The sequence below is a fragment of the Notothenia rossii genome (assembly GCF_949606895.1).
Source record: "Notothenia rossii genome assembly, chromosome: 5".
NCBI lineage: Eukaryota > Metazoa > Chordata > Actinopteri > Perciformes > Nototheniidae > Notothenia > Notothenia rossii.
Genome location: NC_136903.1, coordinates 78,415,104 through 78,433,984, shown reverse-complemented (window position 1 = coordinate 78,433,984; position 18,881 = coordinate 78,415,104).

The window sequence follows — 18,881 nt, the reverse complement described above, 5'->3', positions numbered from 1 at the left end:
AATGAATAAATGTGTGTGTATATATATATATATATAAAACAGTATCATTAAATAATGCTGTGTGTGTATAAATGAATGAATACATCTGTGTGTATAAATGAATAAATACATGTGTGAGTACATATAATTGTGTGTTTATATATATGTTTATAAATGAATAAATGTGTGTATATATATATATATATATATAAAATAGTATCATTAAATAATGCTGTCAGATAAATGAAGTACACAGTAATAGTCAAGGTTATATTCAATATTCTGCACTTACACCAGCTGAGATGATAAAACACCAGTAATACAATCTCAGGACTTTGATTACAGGATCGTTTACTTTCAGTCAACAAATCCTTTGGAAAGACAAAAAACAACTATTCAATATCCTGCTGCGATAACTGCCGAAGATGAAGTCTATGACGCTAAAGCTACGTTCTTGCGTAATGCGGAAGTGGGCGTGGTTAAATCTAAACTGGGTTGGAATAACGATAGACGCCTCCGGGCCGGGACTTCACAAATGTCAATACCCATAATAAGGAGCCGTACATATGCTGCAGTTTTTGCGTGGCTGTGTCTTTAGTTGAAAGCCCAGTGGCGATCTGTTCATCTGTCATACTGATCATACAGTCAATAACTTTGTTGTTATTAGCATCTGGTTAGCTAGCTATGCTAACGAATATAAGAAGCTTTTTCTCCAACCAGTGAGGTAAAAGCACATCTTTATATGATCATTATAGTTATAAAAAAAATAAGAGAATAAAGTAAACGGGTATAAAATACTATATGACAGTACAAAAAAGTTGTTATTAATAAACAAGAATACAGTTTGAAAGGGGAGTGATTTGTAAAATATCCATAAAGAAAAATAAAATCTGCTTACTGTTCTGCTTCATATGGGTATTGAGAGATGTATCCATAGATCTCTTAATGTTGCTCTCGAAGTGCACCAGTTTATGCTTTTAACTTCAATATTTAAAAAACAAATCTTCCCGGGGGAACATGCCCCCGGACCCCCCTAGAGGACGATAGGTCAGGAAACTAAATTGCACACATATTGTGTCCATATCTTTCTGTCGTGGTGGTCATGCCCCAACCATGCACGTGCATGCATGCGTGAGTCATGGTAAGGTATCTGGATTAAAGGTGGGGTAGGTAAGTTTCAGAAACCGGCTCGAGATACACTTTTTGTTATATTCCATGGAATGCTCTTAACATCCCGATAGCAATGAATATCTTAAGTGCTTTGACAAAAAATCCATTAAAAAATGTAATCTGTGGAACCCGTAATACTGTAAAAACTGCAACCAATCCGTTTAGCTGGCCTTCCATCTCGTGCACGCACAAATGTATCTCGTGCCCTCATAGAGAGGTGAAATCCCGCCCATCTACTTCCGACCCATGGGACCCCGGAAGCGGAAGTCAATGGAGAGAGAAAAGTCATCTTTCGATCCCGTTTGAATTGTGCCACGAATGACACATATGATGTTTTTCAAATTAAAAGAACATTTTGCAAGTCAAAAAAATTAAAATGTGTCGTAAAACTGTGAAGTTACACATTTTTTTGTGTGAAACCGCTCAGTGAACTACAGGTCTCTGGTCTCGCACAATACGCGTCACCATCACAAAGATGGCCGTCACGTTAGCAAATTTCACCTGTTTCTTTCAGAATGAGGCGAAAAAGTATAAAACGAGGTGAAAATCACTACAAGTCATGTTGAGAGCTGTCCATACACGAAAGGGGAGTTAGTCGGTTCTGTAAGAGCCAGCATGCGGGACCGGCTTTACAAGGTTTCAGTGAGTAAATTGAGTGCAATGTTTAACGTTAATGTCAGCTAGCTAACATTAGCTAACAAGGTACACTAACGTGTTTTGTTTTAGCAACTAGTTTTCTCCTTAAGAACTTCGTGGTCTCTGTGTATGCTGTGGATAACATTAGTGTTCACAAGAACAATATACAGTCCCGTGTTTTGTTTTAGTTGCTCTTCAGATTGAAGCGGCCAGTTTTATATCGACTATATGTGTGATCTCCTTTTTACATCTCGTTGTGTCATTTGAGTTTATTTGCTGTGTGTAAATTCAAGGATTTTGGTTATCTTGTCAATTTGTTTGGTTATCTAGGCACAGCTGTGTGTGACTCCCTCTGGTACACTGGTATGTGTTTTCCTAATGTAGAGAGCATTGATTAATTAATAAACTACACACAGACTCTAGATCCTGACCAAATCCTTTTTTGTTGATCAAATGTTTTTCAAAAATGTATTGTATATTATATAACAGCTGCACATCACAGACCGGAGTCTCTGCTACTGTGGACCACGAAGAAGGCGATCATCATCCCCATCCCCAAAGACCCTGCATGGCATGGAAATCTCCTCCTCCTGGAACAATTCTACACCCAGCATATGCTCCCTGTGTTGGCCAGTAGAGAGGAGGACATTTAAATAAACATACTCTTAACACCCTCGGACTCTGCGTTGTGTTTCGTATGTGTGATGGGGGTGTTATGCAGAGGGGAGGAAAACAGGACACAGCAGATTGGGATTGTGGTGGAGATGCTGAGCAGTTATTTAATTGTTGCATGTAATTATTATTATACTGTGTGCTTCTTAGTTATTCCATCTTTTGCTGTAACATGGATCTGTATGTAACTCTGTATTTACTTGTTATCTACCACACTTCCTTCTACATCATACACCATCATTATACATGGTGTATAAAGGATATATATATTTGTATACATATCTCTAAATTGTATAATTTAATTTTTCGTATTTGGGATTTTCTCTTTTGTCCACTCAAATACACTTGGCCCTTTCTCTTTTCCATGTGGAAAATGGCAGCTGCATATTCTGCTTTTCTCATCTGGCTCCCTGTCTGCCCGTCTACAATGAGACAATTATATAATTAATTACTAATAATCATTTAAACCTGTTATTACCAATATTTCACAAATTCTTCATGTAAACTTAAGAGCACAGCTGTATGTTGAGTATGTCAGCTTTGCTTGGTTCATCTTACTGGGGGACAGCTACATGGATGTCAGTGCAGTCCGCAATAATTTTGCATTTGGAGGCAGAATGAATTTATTATTGACTCAGAATGAAGCACAACTTCATGTCATACAATACATTGACTTTATTTGTAATTGTGTCCAAAAATATGAGCATTGATTAGCAAGCAGGACCTGCAGGAACAGAGAATGGTGATGGATGGAGCTGGGAAGAGAGAAGAATAAAGAAAACGGATCAACTTTATTATCGGATATTACAAATTCAATTTCAAAACAAGTTGCCGCTCCTACAGTTTTCAAGTATGTAAAGATGATTTCACATGACCAATGCAAAATATCACACTCAATACATGTGTGTCTCTGGGGGGTGCATTGTGCCTTTGATGTATATAAATAATATACCATAACCAAATACTATTACGTACAGTGGAAATCAGGTTGCTAGAGCAGGTCAGTCCAGTGTGCATGTTCCTCAAGGTCTCAGCAGTTACAGGTGAGGTAAATAAAATAAAAGAGAAAAAGGTCAGTAACAACACTTTAAAGTAACAACACTGAATAATTATCTCTTTTAATAATTTTCTCTCAGTAATCACTCAACTACTGTCTTTCCAACAAACAGATTGACTCACTCTCACTATCATCACAATGAAACACGTCCAGAAGAAGGTCATGCAAAGCTGCCTGCCTTCCTTCCTTCGACTCTCCCTGAACTGCCTGATCTTTTAATGTTCAATGTTAACCATTTGTGCAGATAGAATTAAGTAGAAAACATCGCTGATGCTAATGTGGCGTTAGCCTACCTCCCGCCCCCTTAGCACCTGGTGGAGGGGGCGATAGGCTACTCTTCAAATGTTTCACAAAATACTTACCATCATGACTACTTTTACTGTTTAACATTCTGGTTTACTTCATGTTAAGGCTAATACAAATGACAAGGCTAAGTAATGTAATGTAATGCTAACTAACATGCTCGCTACTAGCTAGGTAGCTAACTTGACTATGTTCCATGCAAAACATGTATATTACCTGATATGTTTGGTCCAACGACTCCTGGTCCTTTCATCAGACGGGAAGCGATAGAACGAGCAAGTGGTATGATCACTTTTGTGATTACAACCTGGTACAAAGCACACAGGCATCTTGTAAAAATGAATTTATTGGAGCAATCTCTTATATTTATTGGACGGAATAAATCAGTCTTCTTCTTTGCTTTAATTGCGAGATCTTTTTCTTCTTCTTTGCTTTGCAAGTCGCAACCTGTCTTGGAGCATTATCGCCTATGACATCACTTACGCGACCCAGAATGCATTTGGAATTTGTAGTCTTTGTAGTTGCGTATTTTTCATAGTCTTATATTTCAACAGTTTTACGACAAACTGTGACTTTTTTTACATGGAAATGATTGTTTAAGATTGACAAACATCATATGTGTCATTCGTGGCACAATTCAAACGGGATCAAAAGATAACTTTTCTCTCTCCATTGACTTCAATGTATGATTTTCCGCTTCCGGGGTCCCATGGAGGCTCCCGGAAGGGGAGGGACTTCGCCTCTTCAATCACTCGCCAGCAACAGGCGGCCACTTTCACCATGGCAGAGTCAGGTTCAACATCGTCTACTGGTCGCAAAAGAAAAAATGTAACGGAGCAAATTAAGAACAAAAAGAAAGTGGAAACTAGGAGAAGTCAAACCAGAGTCAATATCGGAGTTGCTTTGGCTGTGTAGTATTGCTAGCCTAGATGTGTTTAGCTTTGCCTGATATGTAACGTTACTGCAGCCTGCTCTCGCGGAGGAGGTGCTCTGTAAGGAAGTCTGAAGGAAGGGGCGGATTCTTTTTGGCTGTGTACTTTCAAATTTTAGTGCACTCGAGCCGGTTTCTGAAACGTACCTACCCCACCTTTAAAAGGTTGCTTTTTCTTTGCACAGCATGAAAGAAAGGCCAAATGAATGGGCTGTGATTTTAGTATTTTTAAGCAGAGGTCCATAATTTGTGCGGCCCTCGGAGGATGTTGAAAAATTTGAAATGGCCCTTGAGAGGAAAAAGGTTCCCCACCCCTGCAAAGCAAGAAGAGGCCTTAAAATGGTTATTCAACCAACAAAATCAATGACCAAAAATCTACTTCAATTTCATAAAAACACTGTTGGTTATCATGTTGGTTCTTTTGTTAATCGAAGGAATATAAAAGTTGCTTATCCAAAGTTATTACATAGAGTTATATAGATATAATACAATTCAGAAAAAAATAACATTCAGGTAGTGGAGAGGAGGGTACCGAGTTCAAAAAGTATACCTCCCAAACCCTGACCAGATAATCAGCTGACATGAAATGAGTTTATCAAATTTGCCAGCATAGTCCTTTACCAACGTTCTTTATGCCATTTCACACAATTACTATATGATTGTACTCTTAGATTTTTAAAACAGCCTTGGAAAATAGAATAAGTTGATAAATTGATTGTCAGAAACTATATTTTTTGAAGCAAATACGGCAAACATTCTTGAATTTTGCTTATCAAATGTAAAGATTGGACATAATATTGGGCTTCAGGGAAATTCGATGAGCATCTTTTTGTCTTTTCAAACAATTTAAAGACCTATGAGTTGGATCCATACAAAATACTTGCAGCACAATGTGTTGTTTCACATTTATTACTAAAGTATAAAGCAGTCTCTCAACATGTAGAAAGTTTGAAAAATGATAGAAAACGTAACATTCCCTTGTTCAAGAATGATCGTAAACCATAGACTGTATATATAAAGGCGTAAACACCCCCACTTTGTATGGAACATAATATGTTCACAATAGAGAGGCGAAGTAACGCCCATCTACTTCATGTCCATGGGACCTTATTTCGGAAAAATTATGTATTGAAGTCAATGGAGGGAGAAAACGTATCTTTCGATCCCGTATGAATTGTGCCATGAATTACACATATGTTTGTCAATCTTAAAAAATCATTTCCATGTAAAAAAAGTCACAGTTTGTCGTAAAACTGTTGAAATATTTAGACGATGAAAAATAGAAAGACTAAAAATCCCAGAGTTGCGTAAGTGATGTCACTCATAACTGATGTCAGAATTGTTTTCCTCCACTAAAATAGAGATAGCTAATATAAGATAACTTGAACAAGATGCCTGTGTGCTTAGTGCCAGGTTGTTATCATACCAGCAATGGGTGTCGCTCGTTCTTTCGCTTCCCGTCTGATGAAAGGACCAGGAGTGGCTGGATCAAGTTAGCTACCTAGCTAGTAGCAAGCACGTTAGTTAGCATTACAGCCGGCTTTGCCTTGTCATTTTTATTAGCCTTAACATTAAGTAACCCAAAATGTTAAACAGTAAGAGTAGTCATATTTTGTGAACCCTTTGAAGAGTACTGTCACACCGGTGGGATCATTCTAATACACCATTTAAGCCCGGGGGGAGAAATGCTAACGCTAATGCTACATTAGCAGCGGCGATCTTTTCGACTTCATGCTATCTGGACAAATGGTTGACATTAAAAAGATCAGGCAGTTCAAGGAGAATCAAAGGCAGGCAGGCAGGCAGCTTTGCATGAGATTATTCTGGACGTGTTTCATTGTGGTGATAGTGAGGGTAGGCAATCCCTTTTTTGACAAGACAGTAGTGACGGCCATCTTGGCGACGTGTGTTGTTGTGCAAGAGATGCAGTTCATTGAGAGTTTCACACAAAAAAACGTGTTACTTCACAGTTTTACGACACATTTGTTTTGTTTTGACTTGCAAAATTATCTTTTAAATAGACAAACATCATATGTGTAATTTGTGGCACAATTCAAACGGGATCGAAAGATTATCTTTCTCTTTCCATTGACTTTAATACATACTTTTTCCGAAATAAGGTCCCATGGAGGTCCACCGGAAGGAGAGGGAATTCGCCACTCAATGTGTATTGTAGAATCATTGAAATTACAAAAGAGTTGCTTTAACAGAATAATGTTGCAATAAAATATGTTCTTACTTTCTACTGTTACTTTATGTTGGAATTTAGAAACTAGTATTGGACCAGCGTCCCATAATAAAGGAGGGTGTGATAAGAGTACACAATAACATGAATCACATTGTAAACTGCATTATTTTAAGGTTTTCTGTTCCTTATATTAATATAGAAAGGCCAGGTCTTTCAATTGTTTGGTCTATTTCTCCAAGCCCACTAATGACAGCAAGCACCCTCACAGCTGAGATCTTCTGAGAGCAAATCAGAGTTGTAAATTATTTTTATATATGATTTTCCATCATGTCCACTGTAACCCCTGAGCTTTCCGCTGGAGTAGATTGTTTGACGTCCATAATATTTTCAGTCAATCTACAGATGCCTGGCCCTGAAGTCAATGTCCATTTGGCACTGCGTCCACACTGATGGATTTGTAAACATTAGGACCAACATGTCCACGCACCCCTCCACACACACACCCACACCCCCCCCCCCCCCACACACACACACACACACACACACACACACACACACACACACACACACACACACACTTTGGCGCTCGCTCACTCCCACACCTGTGTCCAGATGATTACGGGCCATAAGGTGGCCTCTGACTCCATCAGCACAAAGGTAATCCCGTCGCTCTACAGAAGAATCGCCAGGCCTTTTTTTCTGCTTTCTTACTCAAACATAATTCTCCCCATTTGGCATTTTGACATCATATCTTCAGTCTCCTCTTCAAATCACCCCTACCTCAGTTTTCTTTCTCTCTACCTGGCCAAAACATGGCCATAATAACTTTATTTTATTTTTCCCCCCTCGCTTCAATGCACAACATTCAACCCTTACCTCTCCATTCTCTTTCTAATGTCTTTTTTGTCCTCCCAAGCCTTTCTTCTTCTTTTTTTCCCTGACTTCCAAGGTCAGACAGGACAAACAATGCCACTGGTGTCTGTCTGAATGTGGCTCTCTACCCACTGCCACTGCAGCGGTTGCCCCGGCAACGCACTAACCATTAATTTTCAATTAAAGCAGACAAAGAGATGACAGCTCAGGGTCCATGGAAGATGTCAAGAAGCAGTATTAATATACGACAAGTGAGCATAATTGTGTGTCCATTTTCCTCAGCTCTCATCTATGCTATCAGTGAAATGTGAAAGCGGCAGATAATTTGAGGGTGTGGGAGACGCCGGCCACTGTTTTCTTTTAAACAAGACGCCTCTGATGTATCTCTCTGAGAAATATGGCATTCATCATTACCTTTATGAATATTTTGTCAGGGATGTTATTATTTTCATTATCACTCTATCACAAAGATGTTATTTCACTTGCGATTCAAATGCTGACACACACAGACACAGACACACCTGTAGGCTGAATGTTGAACGAGGACACGGCGCTGACTGTATTTCATAGGTTGTTATTTGATTTCCATTATCCAACTATTACGATGAGACCTCCAACTCATGCAAATGTGCGAGCGGCTCTCCATCTCTTTGTCTGGTTCTGCAGAACCAACAGTGTACGCATTAAGGCGCAAACACGAGTTCACGCACAAACACTTACTAACACACATATGCACACACAAGCAAGGCCGATGCAGACCTCGAAATTCAGACAGAGTGGAGCCTTGGAAAGTACAGAGAAAAATATGAACGACAATTAAATATTCAGCCTCAGAAAATATAGGAAAATGTTGAAGAAAAACATCAAATGTTTGAGAAAAAAAAGTGAAGTGGAATTGAGATAAAATGGGAGACAAAAAGTGAATTAAAATGCCATTTAAGATTTGATTATGTTTTTAAATTACATGTGTCTTTGGCCTTCACCGACGCGCAGTGCCTGGACCTGAATAAGGCCGACGGTTTCATCAAACATACACTGAAAGATCTCAAACGTTGACTTTAATTAAATGTCTAATGTCAACAAATGTCATATAACTGTATTAGGTTTGTTGAAAGTAATAATATTAAGTTGAACCCAATATGTCTTATCTAAACTTGATATCATTGCTAACAGTTATGTGAAATCTGTTGACATAATACATATAATTAAAGTCAGCGGTTCAGGTTTTCATTGAATGTGTAAAACAAATCCTAAAATATCTGAAAAGAACATCACATTGGCACTGGTTCATACAGTGTGTGTGTGTGTGTGTGTGTGTGTGTGTGTGTGTGTGTGTTTGTGTGTGTGTGTGTGTGTGTGTGTGTGTGTGTGTGTGTGTGTGTGTGTGTGTGTGTGTGTGTGTGTGTGTGTGTGTGTGTGTGTGTGTGTGTGTGTGTGTGTGTGTGTGTGTGTGTGTGTGTGTGTGTGTGTGTGTGTGTGTGTGTGTGTGTGTGTGTGTGTGTGTGGTACAAACAGGTTACAGAGGAAGTGTGTCTGCCATAGCAGGGTTGAGTAATCTGTCATATGCCAGGCCAGATAAGGCCCAGTGTAGACGCTGTGTAACATTAAGCAAAACAGTGTGTAACGGAGGCTATTGTTTTCTGTGTGTGTGTTTGGTGTTAGTGTGTGGGTGTATATGTCTAAGTGAACAAAGTATATTTGAAGATAGCTGAAACAGAAAGTGTACTGACAGAAGAAGAAAATGAAATATGGCGAGAAATGAAGCTGCTGAAGCTTGTTGGCCAGATCTCTGTAAGAACTGATCTTTTGCTTTTTTTCTCTTCCTCACTCACAGTCTCCTCTCACCTCTTTCTATCCTCCCAAAAACAAAACGCTGCTTATATCCTAACTCACCCCCACTTCTCTTTCATCCTCAACCGTCCCTCCCTCTCTCCCTCTGCCCACTGCTGAGTGTGCCCCTTAAATCATGCAGTCCCTAAACTGCCCCATAAAAGATGGCAGGTTCTCCCCTGCCTCCCCCCGTCCTCTTCTCCCCTCTGTCTCCACACATTACTGCTTTAATTAAGGTAATTACTTTCAGAGTAGTACTAATCGGATCCTCTTCTCTCCTGGCGCACACGCACGCTCACGCACACACATAAGCAAGAATATACTCATACACACTTTACTATCTTGGCGTTGTATATACACATCCGTAGCCAGCGATGCCTGTGTAAACTGAACCCTGACCTGAATCTAAGTCTAAAGCTGGACCGTAACTAATGACAAAAGTCTAAGTCTCCACACCTGTGATAAGCAGAAACACATCAATCAGAAAATGTTCCACTGTAGATGAAAACCAGGCAGAGCTGCGACCTCCAGGTCTGCTGATCAACTGCACTCCTTACATAAGATGAATTATTAAGCACCTATTAGCTCCTTCGTACTGTACGTGTAATTAAACCAGACTATTTCTTTAATATAATATTATTTCACTCGCATGCTTAAGGAGCTCTCCTATCTGGCTTCATTTGCCAGGATTTGGCACTGCAACAGAAGTCATGGAAACTATGTGGGTATCAGACTGTTGTGGAAATTGTTATTAACTTCAAAATGTAGAACCAACTCATATGTGGTAATGTCGTCAAAAAGATGAATCGAGACACTGCTCATTCTGACAGATGAGAAAGAGACAAAACCGGCAAAGATTTGTGCCAGTACACACACATACGGTACATATATAATGCTTCATAAAAGGGAGGTCAGATCGTACAAACTGAATCTGCCTCCAGTTTGTATGGTATTGCTGTGTACACTAAAGATAAGACATTTCATTTATTGGGATGCTGAGGTGTCATTCATGATCTAGCTGTGAGCAGTAAAAGGCTAAGGAAAGCGTTTGTTGTCCAGGAATGATATACGAACAAAAGAAGTGAGCCAAACGCATTTGTCCAAGTAATTGCACGGTTCAAGAAATGTTCACGCACCTGATCTTGGTCACATTTAAGTCAGGGTGACATACTGATGCGAAAGGAAGGCCTCTATAAACCCCAGCAGGTACTGAACACACACAGATTCATATCCACATGTTTTGCTCCGGGCATTTTTTTTGTTTCGACTGATGGAGGAGGAAGAAGACACCACCTGGGTGCTAAGTCTAATTCGGTGAGATCCGTGGACGTACGACTGGCCTGTCACAGGAGGCTCAGGAGTCCCCCCCTCCCGCCACCATCCCCCCTCTCTTCTTCCCCCAAAGGCACCTTGACTGATAATGAGAGAAGGAATGCAGGTACAGCTCAGACTCAGGGGGGTTTCAATTAACGCCCTGCAGATTAATAAAGAGTAATAAGGTGTACTGCGTTTATGTGTGCGTGCGTGCATGTGTTTTTTGCTCATGTGTATGTGAAAGGACCCCTGTCGCTCAGCGTGGTGGCGAGGACAGAAAGGGAAGTGGGCTGTGAAAACGCAGTGGCAGACTGTGGTGTGGAAGACCCTTGGAGAACAGCTCTGATTGGGTTTTTTGCCCAAGGATTTTTAATTGGTCATCTGCTTCGTATCACCACACGTATGATCAACAGCAGGACATCTTAGGGTCATTTTAATTGTACAGCATGAGTGCGAAGACACAAACATGCATGTCCAAACATGAAACAGGGTCAAACAGCACTAAAATCTACAAGAAATAATAGAAAATCAAACTTTGTTACATATCAATACAGCTATTATCCCAAATATCAAAAGACATTTAAGATAATATTTATGGTTGATATTTTTCTCAGAGCAATTCAATGTATTTACATTCAATAATTACCTCTGTATAGTGCCGTTTCATTGTTATTGGCTGGGTTCAGCATTCGCGCTGGATTCAAATTGCCTACTTAAGCATGAGGAAATGAAGCATGCATGTAATCCAGCATTACTGTTTCTAATTTTTTTCTCATTGATGTCAGCCTCACTGTTTACTGTGCACTCTTCCATATCAGAGCAGTATTAAGTTACTGCTAATGCAAACCAAACATCTCTTATACTGCAGCTTCACATTAAAAGCATTACATTGGCTTTCCTTTTCTCTCTTTTGAAACCGATTAGGGATACGCAATTCATTTATCACAGATGTTAGAGCTCATCGTGATCATTCATCCAAAATGCAAAGAAAATGGTTATAATATGTATTTTTTGATAGCGGATGATTAGAAATATTGCAAGACATAACAAAACAAGAAGGAACAGCAAGTTACAGATCACAGGTAGCACCAACAAGTCAGCGAATAAATCACTATTGATTTGGTTGGCTGGATTTTAAACATACACACGTTACAGAAATAACTCTTCCGCATATTGTTTGTAAGGTTCAGTTAATAAAAACAGCTGACTTTCCTGTCATGGTTCATTTACCAAATATTTGAAATCTCCACCACTGAGACTGCAGCCACCACCAAAGAAAAGGGAGATTATTCTTTACACATACAACATCTAAAGAAATAACATTACATTACATTTGAAAATGAAAATCTAACAATGATGTTACCAGCAGAACAGTGAACAATCCTACAAAACTCACTGTATAGGTGAAAAAATTAGGAAACAAAATGACTTTAGATGAAGGTCTGTTGATCATTTTGCCCCTGAGCCCTCAAACTCGTTGAATTGACACCGCAAGCCTTGGCATGATGCAGTGTGCTGCTAGTTGAACTTTTTCCCTGGGCGCTGCGAGAAATGCCCGGCTAATTGCCGTAGTTTCCAAATTCCCCAAATATATGCATATATTATGACGTTGTGAGAAAACACCAATCTTGGAAAATGGCTTGCAACCAAGATGGAGTCCCATGTGCTTTGTAAGTGTACTGTCATTGAACAGGGACAACAATAGGCTAGGTTCTAGGAAAACGCTTTTTAGTTCAATTCATCACAAGTGCTAGCAACAACAAAATGAGGAGCTTTCAGGAGCTAGAAGTTGTTTTAAACCGTATCTTCTTTGCGTGGTTCTCGAAAAATTCCCAGCACACCAGATCTGCACTGAAAGAAACAGAGGCCGCAGCCAAAACACGTCCAGTTTACAGCCTCATAAAAGACACAGACATCTTTTGAACCCCACAGGGCTTTAAGAATCACAGAAAAGTCCATTCGCTTCTTTTTATAAGAGGATGGTAGACGTCATCTCAAAACCTTGGCAACATACCAAAACTCTCTGCATAGCTTATTAGGGAAATATGTTTTTTTGTAATCAGTGTTTACTGACCCTTTAAATAGAGAGGCCTGTTTGAGGGTGGGGTTATGATGCAGTGTTTATCTGGAGACACACCCTGTTGCATTTCCCATGGTGCCTCACAGAGCCTAAACAAACATTCACACAAATCTCTCTCTCTCTCTCTCTCTCTCTCTCTCTCTCTCTCTCTGTCTCTCTCTCTCTCTCTCTCTCTCTCTCGGAATGCACCTAAAGCTACTGTATATGGGTCTATATGTGAGGCTCTCTGTTGGATACATGACTTACACAGGCTGAAAGTTAAGACAATCTGTCTTTTCAGCATTTTTATAATCCCTAACTTTGTTTGTGGTGTTTGCAAAAGCAGAGTTGCCGGTTCCATTCATTCACTTTTAACCTACTTTGACAAACCTTGAAGCTGTTGTCTCAACCACATAGCAAGCCCTGAATATCTCGAGCATGCAGTATAAATATTTGCATTAGCGAGAACTGGGTGTGTGAGGTATGTTGGTATTGGTAGAGGAGATGGCATTTGTTGTATTTACCGTATGTGTATGGATGTGCGCATTTCTATCTGAAGGCCTGTGTGAGTGTACAGTTCTGAGAAAACTAGACACAGTGTACAGTCCTGCATATCTGAAGCACAGATAACACCTGACATATGTGGTGTGTGCGTGAGAAGAGCTTGTCTGCATAGGACTTTGGCGTGTTCTAACCTTGATTTATGGTTTACTGTGATTTTTGCTCTGCTCTACGCCTTTGAGCGAGTGTTTAGGGGTGAAAAGGACGCTTTCAGGTACCCTGCGGCTTGTACATGTATGTGAAAACAAAGTCCTGGGCCCCTGGGACAAGCAGCTGCAAGAATGATTGACTGACACGTGGATCCACCCTGATGCATTTCACACTGGCATATATAGGAAGGAGGAATGCATCAAGGGCTGTTTAAATGTCAACAAATACCATAAAGCATTTGAACAAGAAAAAGCTGAGAGGGAGATTAAAATAATAAATCGCTGCACGGTTCTGAGGGTTTTACTTACACTGCAAGTCGGTGCAGAGGCAGAGGCAGAACATGACAGACAGGAGGGCAGTTGCAAAATAATCAGTCAAACACAGAGCAGATTATAGAGTGGATGGGACCTCTGCTTCAGTGACGTCTAAATCATCCAACTCACCGATATAGGGAATGAAGCGACAGTCACAGGGAGAGAAAAAAAATGGTGAAAAACAGAAGCTATGACAACAGGGAGGACAAAGCATGATAGGGCAGAGTGTGGAGGAGAGCGAATCAATCAGTCTTCAAGGGCCTGTTGATTAGACATTCTACAGCCTTCTCCATCTTCGTTAGGCTTTAATTAATTCATAATACTGAAACAAATTACCTTTGCATGGATGAAAATTACACCTAAATGTGGCGTGGCAGTTTGGCATTTGGTGATTAAATTATCTCTGGAGACTGTGGGAGTTTGATAGAGCAGCGTTGTCTTGATGGAGTCGTGTAACATTATTAAGTTTGAAATAACAATCCGCTCATTTCCTACGTGGGGCCATTTGTAACAAGAGAGGAGGAGAGGTATGAAAAAGGGGGAAAGGAAGTAAATGAGAGAGGAGAGGAGAGGAGAGGAGAGAGGGAGAGGAGGGGAGAGGAGAGGAGAGGAGAGAGGGAGAGGAGAGGAGAGAGGAGAGGAGAGGAGAGGAGAGGAGAGGAGAGGAGAGGAGAGGAGAGGAGAGGAGAGGAGAGGAGATGTCTCTGGCTCTCCGAACAACATAGAGAATTTATTGTATCTATGGAGTCTTTCTCAAAAATAAGTCGGTCAAATTTAAACTTGTTGGCTTAAGATAATAATGAAAACCTTTTATTTTACTTTTTAAAGAGGCTGAATAAATTGTGACACATACACCTTTTTTCTTAATCCACCTTTCACTGAAGAATGACTTATCACACGGAAAGAGCAGATAGTGCCCCATCACGCTCAGAAATGTGTTTCTTTATCAAACCAGCCTCACTGTCTTTGTTCACCAGATCACCAGCGAGGGGAATTCTCCACAGACAATGAAATAGAGTAATAGAAAAATACATACAATAAGAATACTTCCTCACCACAATACAATAAAACAGCCTTGGAGCAAGAAAGAAAGCAGGAGAGCTCAGCTTTGAAGAATGATAACAGAGTTAAGGAATAGAATGGCCAAGAGACTTTTCTTCTCTTTTTATAGGTTATAGATTAAGGTAAGCAGATAGCCGCGCAGGTTTATCTTTGTCTGAGCTACTCTGTTGCTACTCGAGTTGGAAGCTTAAAAAAAGGAAATGCAACAGCCTTTGTATAGTTTCATCCTGCCTTTGTGTGGGCCTGGATGCAAAGAAAATGATAGTTATCTTAGATGCAGCCATTATAATAAAGCGTTATATGCATGATGATGTACTGCGTGTGAGACGTAATTAGTGAAAGGTAGAAAAGTACATTTCTGATACACAATGTGTTTGTAGGTTCAGTTATGAAGCTGTTACTTGGGCCTCTTCATCCAAAATCATGGTCAAGTGTAAACGACACATAAAAAGGCAGGAATGTTTTATAATTATTGTTATTATATAATATTTGCCTTTTGTTAAATCTGATTTATTTTCTCATGCTCTTTTGTTTTTGTTTGTTTGACTTAGCTGCTGTAACACTAACATTTCCAATATTTCCCCAGTTGACTAAAGTACTTTATGTATTGGCCATTAGGCCTGAGCTGATTGCTGTATATGTATATATATCAATTATTAAAAGGGATGATAGACGATATTTAATTTAACAAATAGGGTAATTTCACCTTACTAACTCTAACTAATTCACAACAAGATGTTTTAAAAAGAATCACTAGATCTGGCACCATGCTGTGTATTTACAGATGTTGCTCGGGGAGCGGGAGGTTTGCCCGCTGAGTCTCGTTAATCAGATTGAAATTTAAAATCTTTTAATAAAAAACAGCTTGCTGTCGCTTTTTCATGATCTGAGCCCCCCACCCACTCATATCTGTTGCCTGCTCACAAAAATATTGCTCTGCGCAGTATAAGAGTGGGTAATGTTATGGAATAGATTGTGATATTAAGCATAACATAAAAGAGTTGAAAGCAAAATGATGCTGTGATATTGTTACAACAAGCACAGACAGATTTTTTTTAAATGGTAAAAAGGGAAAAAAAGTTCTCTCTAATTAAATTGTTTATTTACTAAACTTTAACTTTTATGGTTGCTTAAAGGTTTGAATACTTCAAATCTCCCTCAATCAACGAGCCACACTCAGGATCACTGTTGAAATGTTTAATCCAAATGAAATTCTAACTTCAACAACAGTTTTTGAAAAAGAATGTAGACAAAGAATACCATTTTTTTACCAAATTGTATAAGTATATTGCTTTCATTTCACTGACGTACTGTGAAGTATCAGATCCCATGCACCAATCTCTAGTAGGCACAATTGCACAATACGGAAATAGAAATGATCGCCCATCCCTATTTTCTTTCATTTTTCTTTAACATAATAATAATCAAGCAAACAGAAAAATAAAAACATATGTTGGCATCAATGAGCTCCCAATCATGGATGTACACCATCATTTTTATTTACCAAGCCAAATGCCTTAAAGTTTAGCAAACAGTTTGAGCTCGTAAATCACTCTACAGCACACAAACAAAAGCTGTTTGCTCACATAATGTGTGTGTGTGTGTGTGTGTGTGTGTGTGTGTGTGTGTGTGTGTGTGTGTGTGTGTGTGTGTGTGTGTGTGTGTGTGTGTGTGTGTGTGTGTGTGTGTGTGTGGGGGTGTGTGTGTGTGTGTGTGTGTGTGTGTGTGTGTGTGTCTGTGTGTGTGTGTGTGTGTGTGTGTGTGTGTGTGTGTGTGTGTGTGTGTGTGTGTGTGTGTGTGTGTGTGTGTGTGTATGCATTTATGTACTGTACATGTGTTTGTGCACAATACCTTGTTTGCTCTCTCACTAAAGGCATTGTAGAGAAAAACCTCCTCCGCAGGCAATGGGAGCCTCCGTGTCAATTATCCTGCCCTGAACCTGCGATCCCCTCTCTTTTCTCCCTCTCCCCTCCCTGCCTCCCATCATCCTCAGCTCCTCTAATGGGCCCTCTCTCAGGATGATGAGAGGACATGCTCTCCTCTGATGGCAGCGCAGCACAGCTCACAATGCTCTGTGTCAGGGCAAGATTAAGACGGGGCAGAGGGAAAAACATTCCCATCAGACGTGTGTGTGTGTGTGTGTGTGTGTGTGTGTGTGTGTGTGTGTGTGTGTGTGTGTGTGTGTGTGTGTGTGTGTGCGCGCGCGCGTGTGTGTGTGTGTGTGTGTGTGTGTGTGTGTGTGTGTGTGTGTGTGTGTGTGTGTGTGTGTGTGTGTGTGTGTGTGTGTGTGTGTGTGTGTGTACTGACAGGTATTAGACTATTAGGTATTGTTGTTGCGTCAAAGAGAACATGCCAAACACGGGGGTGGGATACTAATAAACACAGACATGAATACAAGCCTCTTTACTACAAAGTGAGCACACACACACGGGAAGGATGAGCAGGGAAAGCGAGGGAGCACCGAAAAGAGAGAGAGATACATAGAAAAAGAGAGAGAAAGAGGGAGAGAGATGTATAAACTGTCAACACTGTCACGGAAAATGGCCCTCAAATTAAGCCGAGCGTGTGGTTCTACAAGGGACTCTGGGAAATTGCCTTTTATCGCTTCCCAAACAATGGACCGTCTGACAGCGTTGCATATGATGATGACACACACAAGCACACACAAACACACACACACACACACACACGTCTGACAGTGCTATGCCCGATAACTCAGCCAGCCGCTATTTACATTATTCCTCCAGCAAGGCTCCCCCTCCCTCTGTCTTCTTCAGCGACTTTTACTGTCCTCGGCAGCCACGCGCTTTCATGTGGTTAATATCATGCAAAATAACAGCTTCTTATTTTCCTGCTAGCTGCCCCCACCCACCTCTCCGCATCCCATCTTTAATGGGGGCTAAGCGCTGTAAGCTGGCTGAGCGGGAGGGCCTCTTATACACACACTACTGTGGTTATCTCTCTTCTCTGTTTATCATTGTTATTAATGCTTCGCCGTAGCCGCGGAGCCCAACACAAGAGCGGAGCAGAGGAGAAAGGGAGAGAGGGATGAAGGGGAGGAAGAAGAAGAGACGGGGCGGTGGAGGGTGGAAGCGCTCCTGTGATGTGATGCTTGTTAAATAAACTGCTATTTACCACCGTGACAGAGAGATTATTTACAAATACGCGCCATTACGCCCCCCCCCCCCCCCCCCCCCCTCTCTCCTCGTCTCCCTGGCTCCCTCATCCTTCTCTCCTCTGTTTCAGAGTCATCTGTTTGATGCTCCGTGAGGGCCACGCTGGTCGGAGGATTATGACTGGTGACAGTGTAATCAAATGCTCTTGTGCCGTACTGTATATAGATGATAGAGGCCTGCAACATGTTGTTATCAGAAGGGATTTGTAATGCACTGAAGTTAGGGATAATGAGGGGAGTGCTCATCAGAGCCAAAAAGCCAGTGTAAACTGTAATCTCACACATGCACCATTCCAATAAAGCCATTTCTATACGCATTCGTCTTGATTCCTCAATCAAACTCACTTAGCCACTGGGCCAGACATAAACCCAAGTGTAGCCTGATCTGCTTTTCACTGGATTCTTTTTACTGACATATATAAAGAGTTCCTTTTCTATAAAAATATAAATCACCATTACATATTCCTAGAAGGATAAATTACATGATATGAATGAAATTATAGCATGTCACAAAAGAAGGACTGAGGTTATCTCAGGTGGTGAAACTAGGAAGTCTAGTCAAAGTCAAAGTCAACTTTAATGTCAATTTTTCTGTGTGTTTGTACCT